The 11914-nt window shown below is 47.2% G+C and overlaps 1 long non-coding RNA gene across 1 annotated transcript in view; it reads left to right on the forward strand.

The window, feature by feature from the left end:
* LOC310753062 overlaps positions 1–11417 on the forward strand; it is a 58466-nt gene extending 47049 nt beyond the window's left edge. Inside the window, exon 2 of the long non-coding RNA XR_014543138.1 lies at positions 9529–11417. This is a non-coding gene — a long non-coding RNA (uncharacterized lncRNA). The remainder of the gene's footprint in view (positions 1–9528) is intronic.
* Positions 11418–11914: the final 497 nt, after the last annotated feature.

An 11914-nucleotide genomic window follows, 5' to 3' on the forward strand; every position in this document is an offset into this window, starting at 1 on the left:
AATCGAGGGCCACAGATTCATCATTCCTGCTGCTACAAGTGGATAAGAGTTATGAGTTGGGAAGTCCCTTGTTCAAATCTCATTATCAACAAACTCAATAGGTGGGCTTAGGCAAGTTACTGTTTTTCAGGCTCCGTTCTCTCTCCCCCTTTTGTAACATGGGAATAATGATGTGGGTCCTGCTTTACTGGAACTCAGTGACCGCCTCTCTCCAAATGGACCTACCCAGACCCTGAGATCATCTTCTGAGACCCTTGTTTCTGGGCCTCCTCTACAAGAGGTCCAGAGGGTGGCAACAAGAGAGCAGATCTTTTCTGCCTCGCTGTTTGTGGAATGTTCTCCCCAGGTAGGCTCACCTGGTGACATCATTATACAGTGGTACCTCAAGTTACAGACGCTTCAGGTTACAGACTCTCCTAACCCAGAAATAGTACCTTGGATTAAGAAATTTTCTTCAGGATGAGAACAGAAATCACACGGCGGCGGCACGACGACTGTGGGAGGCCCCATTAGCTAAAGTGGTGCTTCAGGTTAAGAACAGTTTCAGGTTAAGAACAGACCTCCAGAACGAATTAAGTTCTTAACCTGAGGTACCACTGTACCTCTTCAGGTGATAGGAGAAAACATTCCTTTTTAACCAGGCCTTTGGCTGACTGACACCCAATGCCCTTTTAAAATGTGTTAAGGAAGGGGGGTTTAGAATAGAATCATAGAATCATAGAGTTGGAAGAGACCACAAGGGCCATCGAGTCCAACCCCCTGCCAAGCAGGAAACACCATCAGAGCACTCCTGACATATGGTTGTCAAGCCTCTGCTTAAAGACCTCCAAAGAAGGAGACTCCACCACACTCCTTGGCAGCAAATTCCACTGTCGAACAGCTCTTACTATCAGGAAGTTCTTCCTAATGTTTAGGTGGAATCTTCTTTCTTGTAGTTTGGATCCATTGCTCCGTGTTCGCTTCTCTGGAGCAGCAGAAAATAACCTTTCTCCCTCCTCTATGTGACATCCTTTTATATATTTGAACATGGCTATCATATCACCCCTTAACCTCCTCTTCTCCAGGCTAAACATGCCCAGCTCCCTTAGCCGTTCCTCATAAGGCATCGTTTCCAGGCCTTTGACCATTTTGGTTGCCCTCCTCTGGACACGTTCCAGTTTGTCAGTGTCCTTCTTGAACTGTGGTGCCCAGAACTGGACACAGTACTCCAGTTGTTGGGTTGTTATTGTTTTTGCTTTTATTACAGTATGTGTTTTGTGTTTTTATATTGTGATTTTATCTTGGGAATTTCCCTGAGACCTGTGGGTATAGGGTGCTATACTTCTTCTTATTATTATTATTATTATTATTACCAGGGTGTTGTAAGAATTACTGAGCTATTTTATTCAATCTGCTCTGACAGCTCAGCCCTACATAAACAGACCATCAAAATAAACAATTCCTAGAGCTGCAAACTTGTTAAAAAATATGTGGGTTTTTTGGTTATTCTTCTGGGGGACCCAACCTCTGCATTTTGGGGAGTTGTAATATCATCTCACAGCCCACATGAAAAACACTATTAGCCTTGCCATTGCTGCCGAGTTTAATACGGACAAGTGTGTACAACTACTACCAAGAGACAAAGTACAGCATAAAGAATGTCTGACTCTGCACATTCTAACAATGAGAGACGTTGAAGACTAGCGTCTGAATTAATTTCAGCAGCTATCAGCTTGCCGTCAGTGACTAGGAGAAACAGTTTATTCCATCCTGCAAAATACAACACAGTACAATGCTTTTGAATTATGGTGCTGGAGGAGACTCTTGAGAGTCCCATGGACTGCAAGAAGATCAAACCTCTCCATTCTGAAGGAAATCAGCCCTGAGTGCTCACTGGAAGGACAGATCCTGAAGCTGAGGCTCCAATACTTTGGCTACCTCATGAGAAGAGAAGACTCCCTGGAAAAGACCCTGATGTTGGGAAAGATGGAGGGCACAAGGAGAAGGGGACAACAGAGGACGAGATGGTTAGACAGTGTTCTCGAAGCTACCAGCATGAGTTTGACCAAACTGTGGGAGGCAGTGGAAGACAGGAGTGGAAGAGTCGGACACGACTAAACGACTAAACAACAACAACATAGTGGTACCACAGGTTACAGACGCTTCAGGTTACAGACACTTCAGGTTACAGATTCTGCTAACCTAGAAATAGTACCTCGGGTTAAGAACTTTGCTTTCAGGATGAGAACAGAAATCGAGCAGCGACGGTGCGGCGGCAGAGGGAGGTCCCATTAGCTAAAGTGGTACCTCAGATTAAGAACAGCTTCAGGTTATGAACGGACCTCCGGAATGAATTAAGTTCTTAACCCGAGGTACCACTGTACTGAGAGAAGGCTCAGGGAAGTCTATACCAGTAGCAAGGGCCATTTGATCCTATTCCCTGCTACAAATGTTGCAGTACAGTAGTACCTTGGTTTACAACCATAATCCATTCCGGAGATCTGTTTGTGAACCAAAACAGGTTGCAACCCAAGGCGCACTTTCGCCAATGGAGCCTCCAAAAAAAATTTGTTCGTAATCCCCCCAAAAAGGGTTGTAATCCAAAAAAGGTTTGCAAACCAGAACACGCACTTCTGGGTTTGACGTGTTTGTAATCCAAAACGTATGCAAACCAGACTGTTTGTAAACCAAGGTACAGTGGTACCTCTGGATGCGAACGGGATCCGTTCCGGAGCCCTGTTCACATCCTGAAGCAAACGTAACACGCGACTGCGTGTACGCAGGTCGCGTTTCGCCGCTTCCACGTGACGTCATTTTGAGCATCTGCGCATGCGTGAGTGGCGAAACCCGGAAGTAACGGGCTCCGTTACTTCTGGGTCGCTGAGGAGTGCAACCCAAAAATATTCATCCCGAAGCTACTTCAACCCAACGTATGACTGTACCACTGCACTAACTTTTGTTGTGTGTTTGTTTGTTTTCAGGGGCAGTACAGGTGAGTCAAGCAGGTGTGCCTGTTGCAGAACCCCAACCTCTGTTATATAACCTGAGTTTGGCTTGTAAGTAAGAGAGCAAGATCTGTGTTGCAAAGGACCCTTCAATTCTCACCCAGCACAGCATCTTGAGGGCAACATACTGTCCTGGCCTGCCTTTGAAGCCAAGGAGGTGCACAGCTGGACCACTCTGCCCCAGTGCCCCATTTCCTTCCAAATACAAAGGGCAGAATTAAAACCTGTCTAAATCCTCAGATCTCATTCTGTGGCGGGATCCTTTATTGCACAGTCAAAAGCTTTAGATAAGCCGCAGCAGCCAGATAATATAAACAAAGTGTGGAGGAAAGATTATCTTTGATTAAAAATCAAGTTACAGAATGCTTGGCGTGATTTCCAGAAGCCTGTTGGGTGTGTGTGTGTACAGAATTCTTGCTTTATCACCAACAGCCTTTGTACAGAGATAAAAGTCCAGGACAGGCTGCCTAACGCCCTACCCGTCATAAGCAGAATGTGTGAACCGTCACAGATCAGACCAGCTATGTTAAATTCTATCTTCTGCCCACTCATGAGGTCCCCCAAAATGACATGCATAGGCACCAGGGTGCCCTCAAACACTCCTCCCATGCCTACCAGGACCCCCCTGCCCTGCCCAATTTTCAGCTGAGTACCATCTGAGCGTCTGGTATGCTGCAAAGGATTCTGGGTAACACTTTTGCATGTGAGTGCTCCCGCCTCATTCTTGTTGTCTATATGGACTTTTCGCTCCCACCTAGTTGCGTGTGAAGGAGGATCAAAGCATAGGTAAAAAGGTAAAGGGACCCCTGACCATTAGATCCAGTCGCGTATGACTCTGGGGTTGCAGTGCTCATCTCGCTTTATTGGCCGAGGGAGCCGGCGTACAGCTTCCGGGTCATGTGGCCAGCATGGCTAAGCTGCTTCTGGTGAACCAGAGCAGCGCATGAAAACGCCGTTTACCTTCCCGCTGGAGTGGTACCTATTTATCTACTTGCACTTTGACGTGATTTCAAACTGCTAGGTTGGCAGGAGCAGGGACCGAGCAACAGGAGCTCACCCCATCGCGGGGATTCGAACCGCCGACCTTCCGATCGGCAAGTCCTAGGCTCTGTGATTTAACCCACAGCGCCACCCGTGTTCCAAAAGCGTAGGTAGCCACCCGCAATTTCCAGCCTGCCTTGACTCCAGACAGCAGAGCAAAACAATATTACGCCATCCCCATGCATGTTTACTCAGATGCAAGTTCCACAGTTATTACCCAGGAAGCTGCCTCATCGTAACACTGGTTCATTTAGCTCTACATTGTCTGTATCGATTGGCGTCAACATCTCCGCGCTGGCTTTAATGTATCTGTGTGAGGTTTTCGTTGTGATGTTTGTTTGGTTGTGAGTTGCTTTGGGTTGCCTTGGGGCAAGACTAACAAATTTGACAAGCAACTAACAAATTTGACAAATAATAATAATCAGCTTAGCCCTTCTCCAAAATCTGGGGGTGCGAAAAGGATTGCTGCTTTTACATGATTAGGGCCAAGGGTCAACAATTCCAATATGGCCAAGGATGAACTGCTGCTCTGTGATAATCTACTCCAGCATTAAGGATATCTGGGTCTGACGACCAAAGATGAGCTGAGACATTAACAAAATAAATAAATGCGGTGGCATCCTTTATATCAATAGTCCCTGGGATACCGTATTTTTCGCCCTATAGGACGCACTTCTTCCCCTCCCAAAATGAAGGGGAAATGTGTGTGCGTCCTATGGGGCGGATGCAGGCTTTCTCTGAAGCCTGGAGAGCGAGAGGGGTCGGTGCGCACCAACCCCTCTCGCTCTCCAGGCTTCAGGAAGCTATCCGCAAGCCTGGGGAGCCCGCGGGAGTTCCCGCAGGGCTCCCTAGGCTTGCGGATAGCAGCCTCCTGGCCGAAGCCCGGGGCGCGCAGCGCTGCACACCCCGGGCTTCGGGCAGCTTTCCGCAAGCCTTGGGAGCCCCGCGGGAGTTCCCACCGGGCTCCCAAGGCTTGCGCACAGCAGCCTGCAGCCCGAAACCCGGGGTGCGCAGCGGAGCGCGCCCCGGGCTTCGGGCACCTCTCCACAAGCCGTGGGAGACCGGTGCGACTTCCTGCCGGGCTCCCACGGCTTGCAGAGAGCTGCCTGCATCCCAAAGCCTGGGGTGCACTGAGCAGCACACCCTGGGCTTCGGGCAGATATCCGCAAGCCTGGGGAGACCAGTGCGACTTCCTGCCGGGCTCCCTAGGCTTGTGGATAGTAGCCTGTTCTGGGGGCTGGGGTCGGGGGAAGCTCAGGCTTCCCCCGCCCCAGCCCCGTGCCTGGGGGAAATAATTTCCCCCCCTTTATTTCCCCCCCAAAAAAACTAGGTGTGCCCTATGGGCCGGTGCGCCCTATGGGGCGAAAAATACGGTATATCATCCATTTCTTGCAAGGTTGCTAGTGTTTCTTAGCCAAAGGTGCACAGAGTAGCTATGGCAATTATTTGTGACAGGCCAGAGGGTTTGAGACATAAGCTTCTTAAATCTGCGGCCTGCCCAAGGCTGGGCCAGTTAATGAACTTACTTCCAATAAAAAGAGCTATAGCAAGTGTTTCACTAGATTTGACGGTCCTATATGATCATTGCAACTGCTAATCTCTTGTGTAGCTATCTACTACAGCAAGGCAGAAGTGGATCACAGATGTTGCGGCTTGGAAAGAAATGCATGGCTCTTGATTTTAGAAGCTGCACAGTGTGAAGCTGTGCTCCTCGCTCAGACATCTGGAGGCTTATCTGTTACGTTTTGCTGCACACCTGTCTATCAGCTGCTCCTCCCATCATTTCCGGCAGCGTATGCAAAAGAGGATAAATGCCTCCATTAATTTATATAAACAGTATAGAAAGCTAGTGCCTTCATACTTGATTGTGAGGTTCAAACTGGCATTCTGTTTCTATTATGGTTGCTTTGGGGCCAGCAGGCTACTGCTCATTTTCTTAGGCACTGTTTCACCTTGCTTTTTTAGAAAACAAAGGCAGTTGCAGGTGGGAACACTAGAGGTTGCTGCAATATTGACCAAGCAGGCAGTCAGGCCCTTCTGCATTCTTTACTTCTCTAGCTGATTGTAATAGATCAGCAAGGTTGGTTGTTGTTTTTTTAAACTCTCAGTTGTTTTAGCAGTGGGAAGAACAAAAATGCCTCCCTCCACTTAAATTAGGCTGCTGAAACTAATAAAGATTAGGGTGACCCAGAGTGGACTCTTGTGTAAAAGGACTGATACTGAAAATACATTCCAGCACTCAGAAGCACCTTGCTCTTTAATTCTGACCATTATAACTTTTGAAACCTGGCTCTTGGGAGTTCTAGCAGGGGCATAGCGGGGCTGGAGGGATGCCAGGGCGATGGCTCCGGGTACCTTTTTCTGGGCAGCATGGCAGGGCAATGTGAGGAGGACTTAACAGACATGCGCCCTTCAAATCTGTCACCCTCTGTGTTAAGTTGTGGGCGAACATATCAGACGACACAGCGATTCTTCCAAAGCAGCTCTTTATTTGTAAGCTGGAACAGAACAGAACTGAGGAGCTCAGTCACTAGAATGCAACAGTAATCATTTTCTGTAACTAGTCAATCACTGAACGTCACTTTCGATCCTTCATTTGCATACAAACTATCCAATCACTGGACGTCACTTTCGATCCTTCATTTGCATAGCTATCTACAGTATCCCCCTGCTGGCCCAGGGTGAGAACTTCAGTACATAACACTCTGCACACCCGTGCATACCCCAATCGCTGTGAAGGCACACTCTGCTGTTGGGTTCTAGTAAAAAACAGAAGAAAGTAGATCTGGCAAGCAGGAGGTCGGTTCACACCTGGTTTATTACACCTTGAAGCGGGGAGAAGCCAGTGATGGGTGCAGAGAAAGTCAATGGGGAATACAGTGGTACCTCAGGTTACATACGCTTCAGGTTACAGACCCTCCAGGGTACAGACTCCGCTAACCCAGAAATAGTACCTCGGGTTAAGAACTTTGCTTCAAGATGAGAACAGAAATCGTGCTCCGGCGGCGTGGCGGCAGCAGGAGGTCCCATTAGCCAGTGTGATGTAGTGGTTAACAGTGGTGGACTCGTAATCTGGTGAACCGGGTTCGCGTCTCCGCTCCTCCACATGCAGCTGCTGGGTGACCGTGGGCCAGTCATACTTCTCTGAAGTCTCTCAGCCTCACTCACCTCACAGAGTGTTTTTTGTGGGGGCGGAAGGGAAAGGAGAATGTTAGCCGCTTTGAGACTCCTTAGGGTAGTGATAAAGCGGGATATCAAATCCAAACTCCTCCTCTTCTTCTTCTTCTTCTTCTAAAGTGGTGCTTCAGGTTAAGAACAGTTTCAGGTTAAGAACAGACCTCCGGAACAAATTAAGTTCTTAACCTGAGGTACCACTGTTATTAAGGATGTGGAGTCCTGGGGGAAATGGAAAAATGAGGGGACCTGGGGACCCCCTGCAGGAGGAGCCCCAAGGGCTCCAGAATTGTGATAAGGAACTTATAGTAGCCTTTTGCTTTAAGAAAATGCTAAGAAAATGCTGCGAAAGCATTTCACTTTAAAACGCACAATACAAAGCACAAAAGCTTTTTGCGGCAAAATGTATCCATGTGGAGGCTATGCTTATGCACAGTAGATGTTGAACTATGGCAGCAAATCAACCGATCTCAATAATTTGCTTATGCTAGAAGCGCAGGCGCACTGGAATGAAATGTAACTAAATAAGTTCTGGCTAACAACACTTCGAATGAGGTCATGAGAATGCATATGACTGGAGGAAATATTGTGATGCTTTGTGTAAGAAAGCCATAAATAATCTGAGCATTTGAGGGATGTTCCAGCCTTTGTGGAGTTATCCTGCTGTAACACTTTTCTGCAGTAAATAAACTTTCTGGATTCTTTCTTCAGAATGACTCACAAGTAATTAATGTTACAGATAGGTAGCCGTGTTGGTCTGCCATAGTCAAAACAAAAAAATGTTTTTCCTTCCAGTAGCACCTTAAAGACCAACTAAGTTAGTTCTTGGTATGAGCTTTCGTGTGCATGCACACGAAAGCTCATACCAAGTATCTGAAGAAGTGTGCATGCACACGAAAGCTCATACCAAGAACTAACTTAGTTGGTCTTTAAGGTGCTACTGGAAGGAAAAGTAATTAATGGTACAAGTGAGATAGAAGATTTGCCTTGCAACACCCCCACCATTTTTTCTTCCAAGGGTCTTCACATCTTTCGGAATAATACCTGTGAAGAGCCAAAATGTTGAGAAGGGTGTGCGAGTCAACTCTGATAAGCCTCCTGAGCAGCTTAGTGCTGAAACATGTTGCAGCATAATGTCTACACTGGGGTTAAAACCTTTTTTTAAAAAAAGAAAGGAATCTGGGTGTGCTCAGAAGTCTGCAAGTCTGTGGGACATTCCAAATCTCTTAAACATGGTCAACAGATAAGGATCAACAAGAAGCGCTATACCAGACCAGAGACTGAACGCAATCTGGTGAGGGCCAGGCATTGAGAAAAATAGCAGAAGTAAAATTTCATGGACTGCAACTTCCGTCCAGTCAGTGCATATGGATGATACCAGGATGTTGTGTGTATTACAGCTGCAAAAATTGTAGAAGACAGAGCCCTGTGCTTGAGTCACTACTTTGGTGAAAGGTCATCAGCTGCATAAATACGGTTTTGAGTACCTCCTTGAGATTTACTGAGAGCTGAAGGGCGGCTAAATGTCTTAAAACTTCAACACTGGAAGGCAAAGTCTCTCCCCACCTCCTTCCCCAGTTGTACAGTGGGCAGAGGACTCGACTCAACTGGCAGCACATGAGGAGTTGACCTTCCATACAGGGGTGCCCCTAGAGGTTGGTCCCCACCAAGGGTGCAGGCTCAGGGGGGCAGAAAAATTGTACTACTCAACTTGGGCTTGGAGTGGCTAGGAGCCTGCACGCTCCCAAGGGTGGTCCAGGAGGCTGGGCGATGCATGCAGGCTCCTGGAGAGGGAAGAAAGAGGGAGCAGGTGAGAGTTGCAGGAGGAAAAAGGAAGTGAAGGGAAGTGAAGGCATGAGGCGGGAGTTGGTAATGCAGGTGAGCTGTGCATAAGCAAGCTGCCAGCTAGCTCTGCCGAGGCTCTTTTTATTAGCAGAAGAAGAAGAGAAGAAGAGTTTGGATTTGATATCCCGCCTTTCACTCCCTTTAAGGAGTCTCAAAGCGGCTAACATTCTCCTTTCCCTTCCTCCCCCACAACAAACACTCTGTGAGGTGAGTGGGGCTGAGAGACTTCAGAGAAGTGTGACTGGCCCAAGGTCACCCAGCAGCTGCATGTGGAGGAGCGGAGACGCGAACCCGGTTCCCCAGATTACGAGACTACCGCTCTTAACCACTACACCACACTGGCTCAATATGCAAAACCAGTCAGATACATTTTGGACTGTGACCTTTACACATCTTCCAATCCTGAGATCGTGGGGGTGGTACAAAGTTATTTTGGCACCTGTTTCCACCGCGTCACTTTCCCCTTGCACGATGTATGACGAAGGAGACAAAGGTCACAGACAGGGCATGGCAGACCACTAAGAGAGCAAAGGTTAGATAGAGGGCATGATGTTCAGACAGCTGTGGCTTGTCTGTGGGTGGAAGTGTGTTCCACACCCGAAGCTGACGCAGTCAAATAGCTGAGGCTTGTCTGCGGGTGGAAGTGTGTTCCACACCTGGTGGTCAAGACAGGCAGACAGATGGACCAATGGAGGAGAAGCAGGGCAGACCCCGATGACCACGAAGGAAGTCATTGGCGGAGCACGGAAGGTGACAAAAGCAAACTTTTAGCGTCTCTAATCCATGGTGTCTCCCAGCTGTGGAGGCACCAACAGAGCACCTTGCCAAGGGCGCAAGGGAGCCTAGGTACATCTCTGCTTCCATAAACACAAGAAAGATGGGCAACTGTCTGAAATCTGGTCTCTTTATACAGATCTGTTTGCTTAAATGTCTCAGATACAAATACTTTTCGATAGTCAGCTTGCACATTCAGCTACCAGTCACCAAGTGGTGCACAATCACACACACATCCCAGCTCTTTTTGCAGACAATATCCTAATATCACCGATGGCAGAGTGGAAAGCAGAAAAAGAAACAGAGAATGCAGATCCCCTCTTGCTCAATGATCTCCCTTTATTTCTCCCCTGTGGAGCTTACATGAAGCAGCATGTACGTGACAGTGCAGATAAGAACGACCAATATATATTCTTCACCAGTAACATAAAAGGTAGAGGCCACGGAAGCTGTTGTTCGAGGAGCAGTACAAGTTAGCAGCCAGTCCAGTGCAAAGGAAAAGTGCTTCCAGGAATATTATAGTACTAAGGCAAAGATTACTCGCTTTAAGACAGATGTAAAGCTCTTCTTTAGCTAGCACCTTTGGCAACAACCCTGGATGTTTTCGTACAGGTAGCAAAAGCTTTCCTGCGCCTCCTTTTTTTAAAAACATGTTAGATAATGTTGTCAAAACACACTGGAAATCCAGTTGATATAAAGGTTAACCTGAGAGGATGAGAGAAACATGAGACTAGCTTTCTGGTGAAGTCCAGTCCTCAGTTGACAGTTAAAAAGATGTTAAAAGCAGGGAAAGGCTTTAGTTGAAGACCTTGCACACCTGCTGTCTGCCTAAGCATGCAGTGTTGGTTTATGGTCTGCTTTGGTGTAATGCAGGGTTGGCAGACCTGGGATTCAGAGGCTGAAATCAGCCCTCTGGGTCTCTGTCTGACCCTCAGGAATCATCCCAGGCCTCAGCACCCCTGTTGTGTACCCTCTAGTGTTTTTACCTGGCTAAAATGTGTCCCTGAACTCCGATAACGCTTCTTGCTTACCTGGATAAGGGAGGATGAGCAAGTGTGTGCTGAAGGAATCTCTTCTGTGCAAAGTTTAAATTAACACTAGTTGCTCCACCCATTTTTATCACGGGCATGCGGCCCCTGAAAGGTTGCCTCGCAAGTCAATGTGGCCCTCTAGCAGGAACAGTTTTCCCAACCCCTTGTATAAAGAATTCCTTGAGGCTAGGAGCTCTAGCACTGGCCTAAAATGGCCTCAATCAAAAGCAACCTTGCTCTAATTCAGCTTTTCTATTATTATTATTATTATTATTATTATTATTATTATTATTATACTGCCCTTTATCTGTAGATCTCAGGGCAGTTCACAACATAAAATTACAATATACAAAACACAAAATAAAAACAGGAACAAAAGCAAACCAATAATCACCCCTCCCACAACACATTTAAATGGGCATTAGATGTCAGTCAACGCAAAGCCTGGTTGAAGAGGAATGTTTTTGCCTGGGGTATAATGCAGGCGCCAGGCAAACCACCCTGGGGAGAGCCACTGCAGAAAAGGCCCATTCTCGTTCTGCTACCCTCCAGACCTCTTGCAGAGGAGGCACATGAAGAAGGGCCTCAGATGATGATCTCAGGGTCCAGGTAGGTTCACGTGTTGAGATGTGGTCCTTGAAACTTGGTTTCAACTCGCAACCTGCCAATTTGGAACTGCATATGACCAGCTTCCCAGCACAGACTGGCAGGATTGACTGGGAAATGCACTAGATAAAAGCTATTCGCGAACCCTGGATCTTTCAGGAGGCCTAGGCCCCCATGAAACACCGGGAATTGGCATGGAATCCCATTTGGAGTCAAAAGGAAACACATAAACAATAAATACATAAAGTCAGTGCATTCAAAATGGCGCAGGGGAAGAGTAAATATGTGCAAAATGAATTTGAAAGGAAAAAGTAAATGAGGGACATAACCAGGGCTTTTTTTCCCCAGCCAAAAGTCACTGGAACTCAGTTCCGGCACTCCCCAGGTGGGCACTATTGCCATTCTAAGAGAATGAGGAAGGTGTTCAAACATTTAAATACATTCTCTCCAAAGAATCCT

The sequence above is a fragment of the Podarcis filfolensis genome (genome assembly GCF_964270895.1).
Source record: "Podarcis filfolensis genome assembly, chromosome: 17".
NCBI lineage: Eukaryota > Metazoa > Chordata > Lepidosauria > Squamata > Lacertidae > Podarcis > Podarcis filfolensis.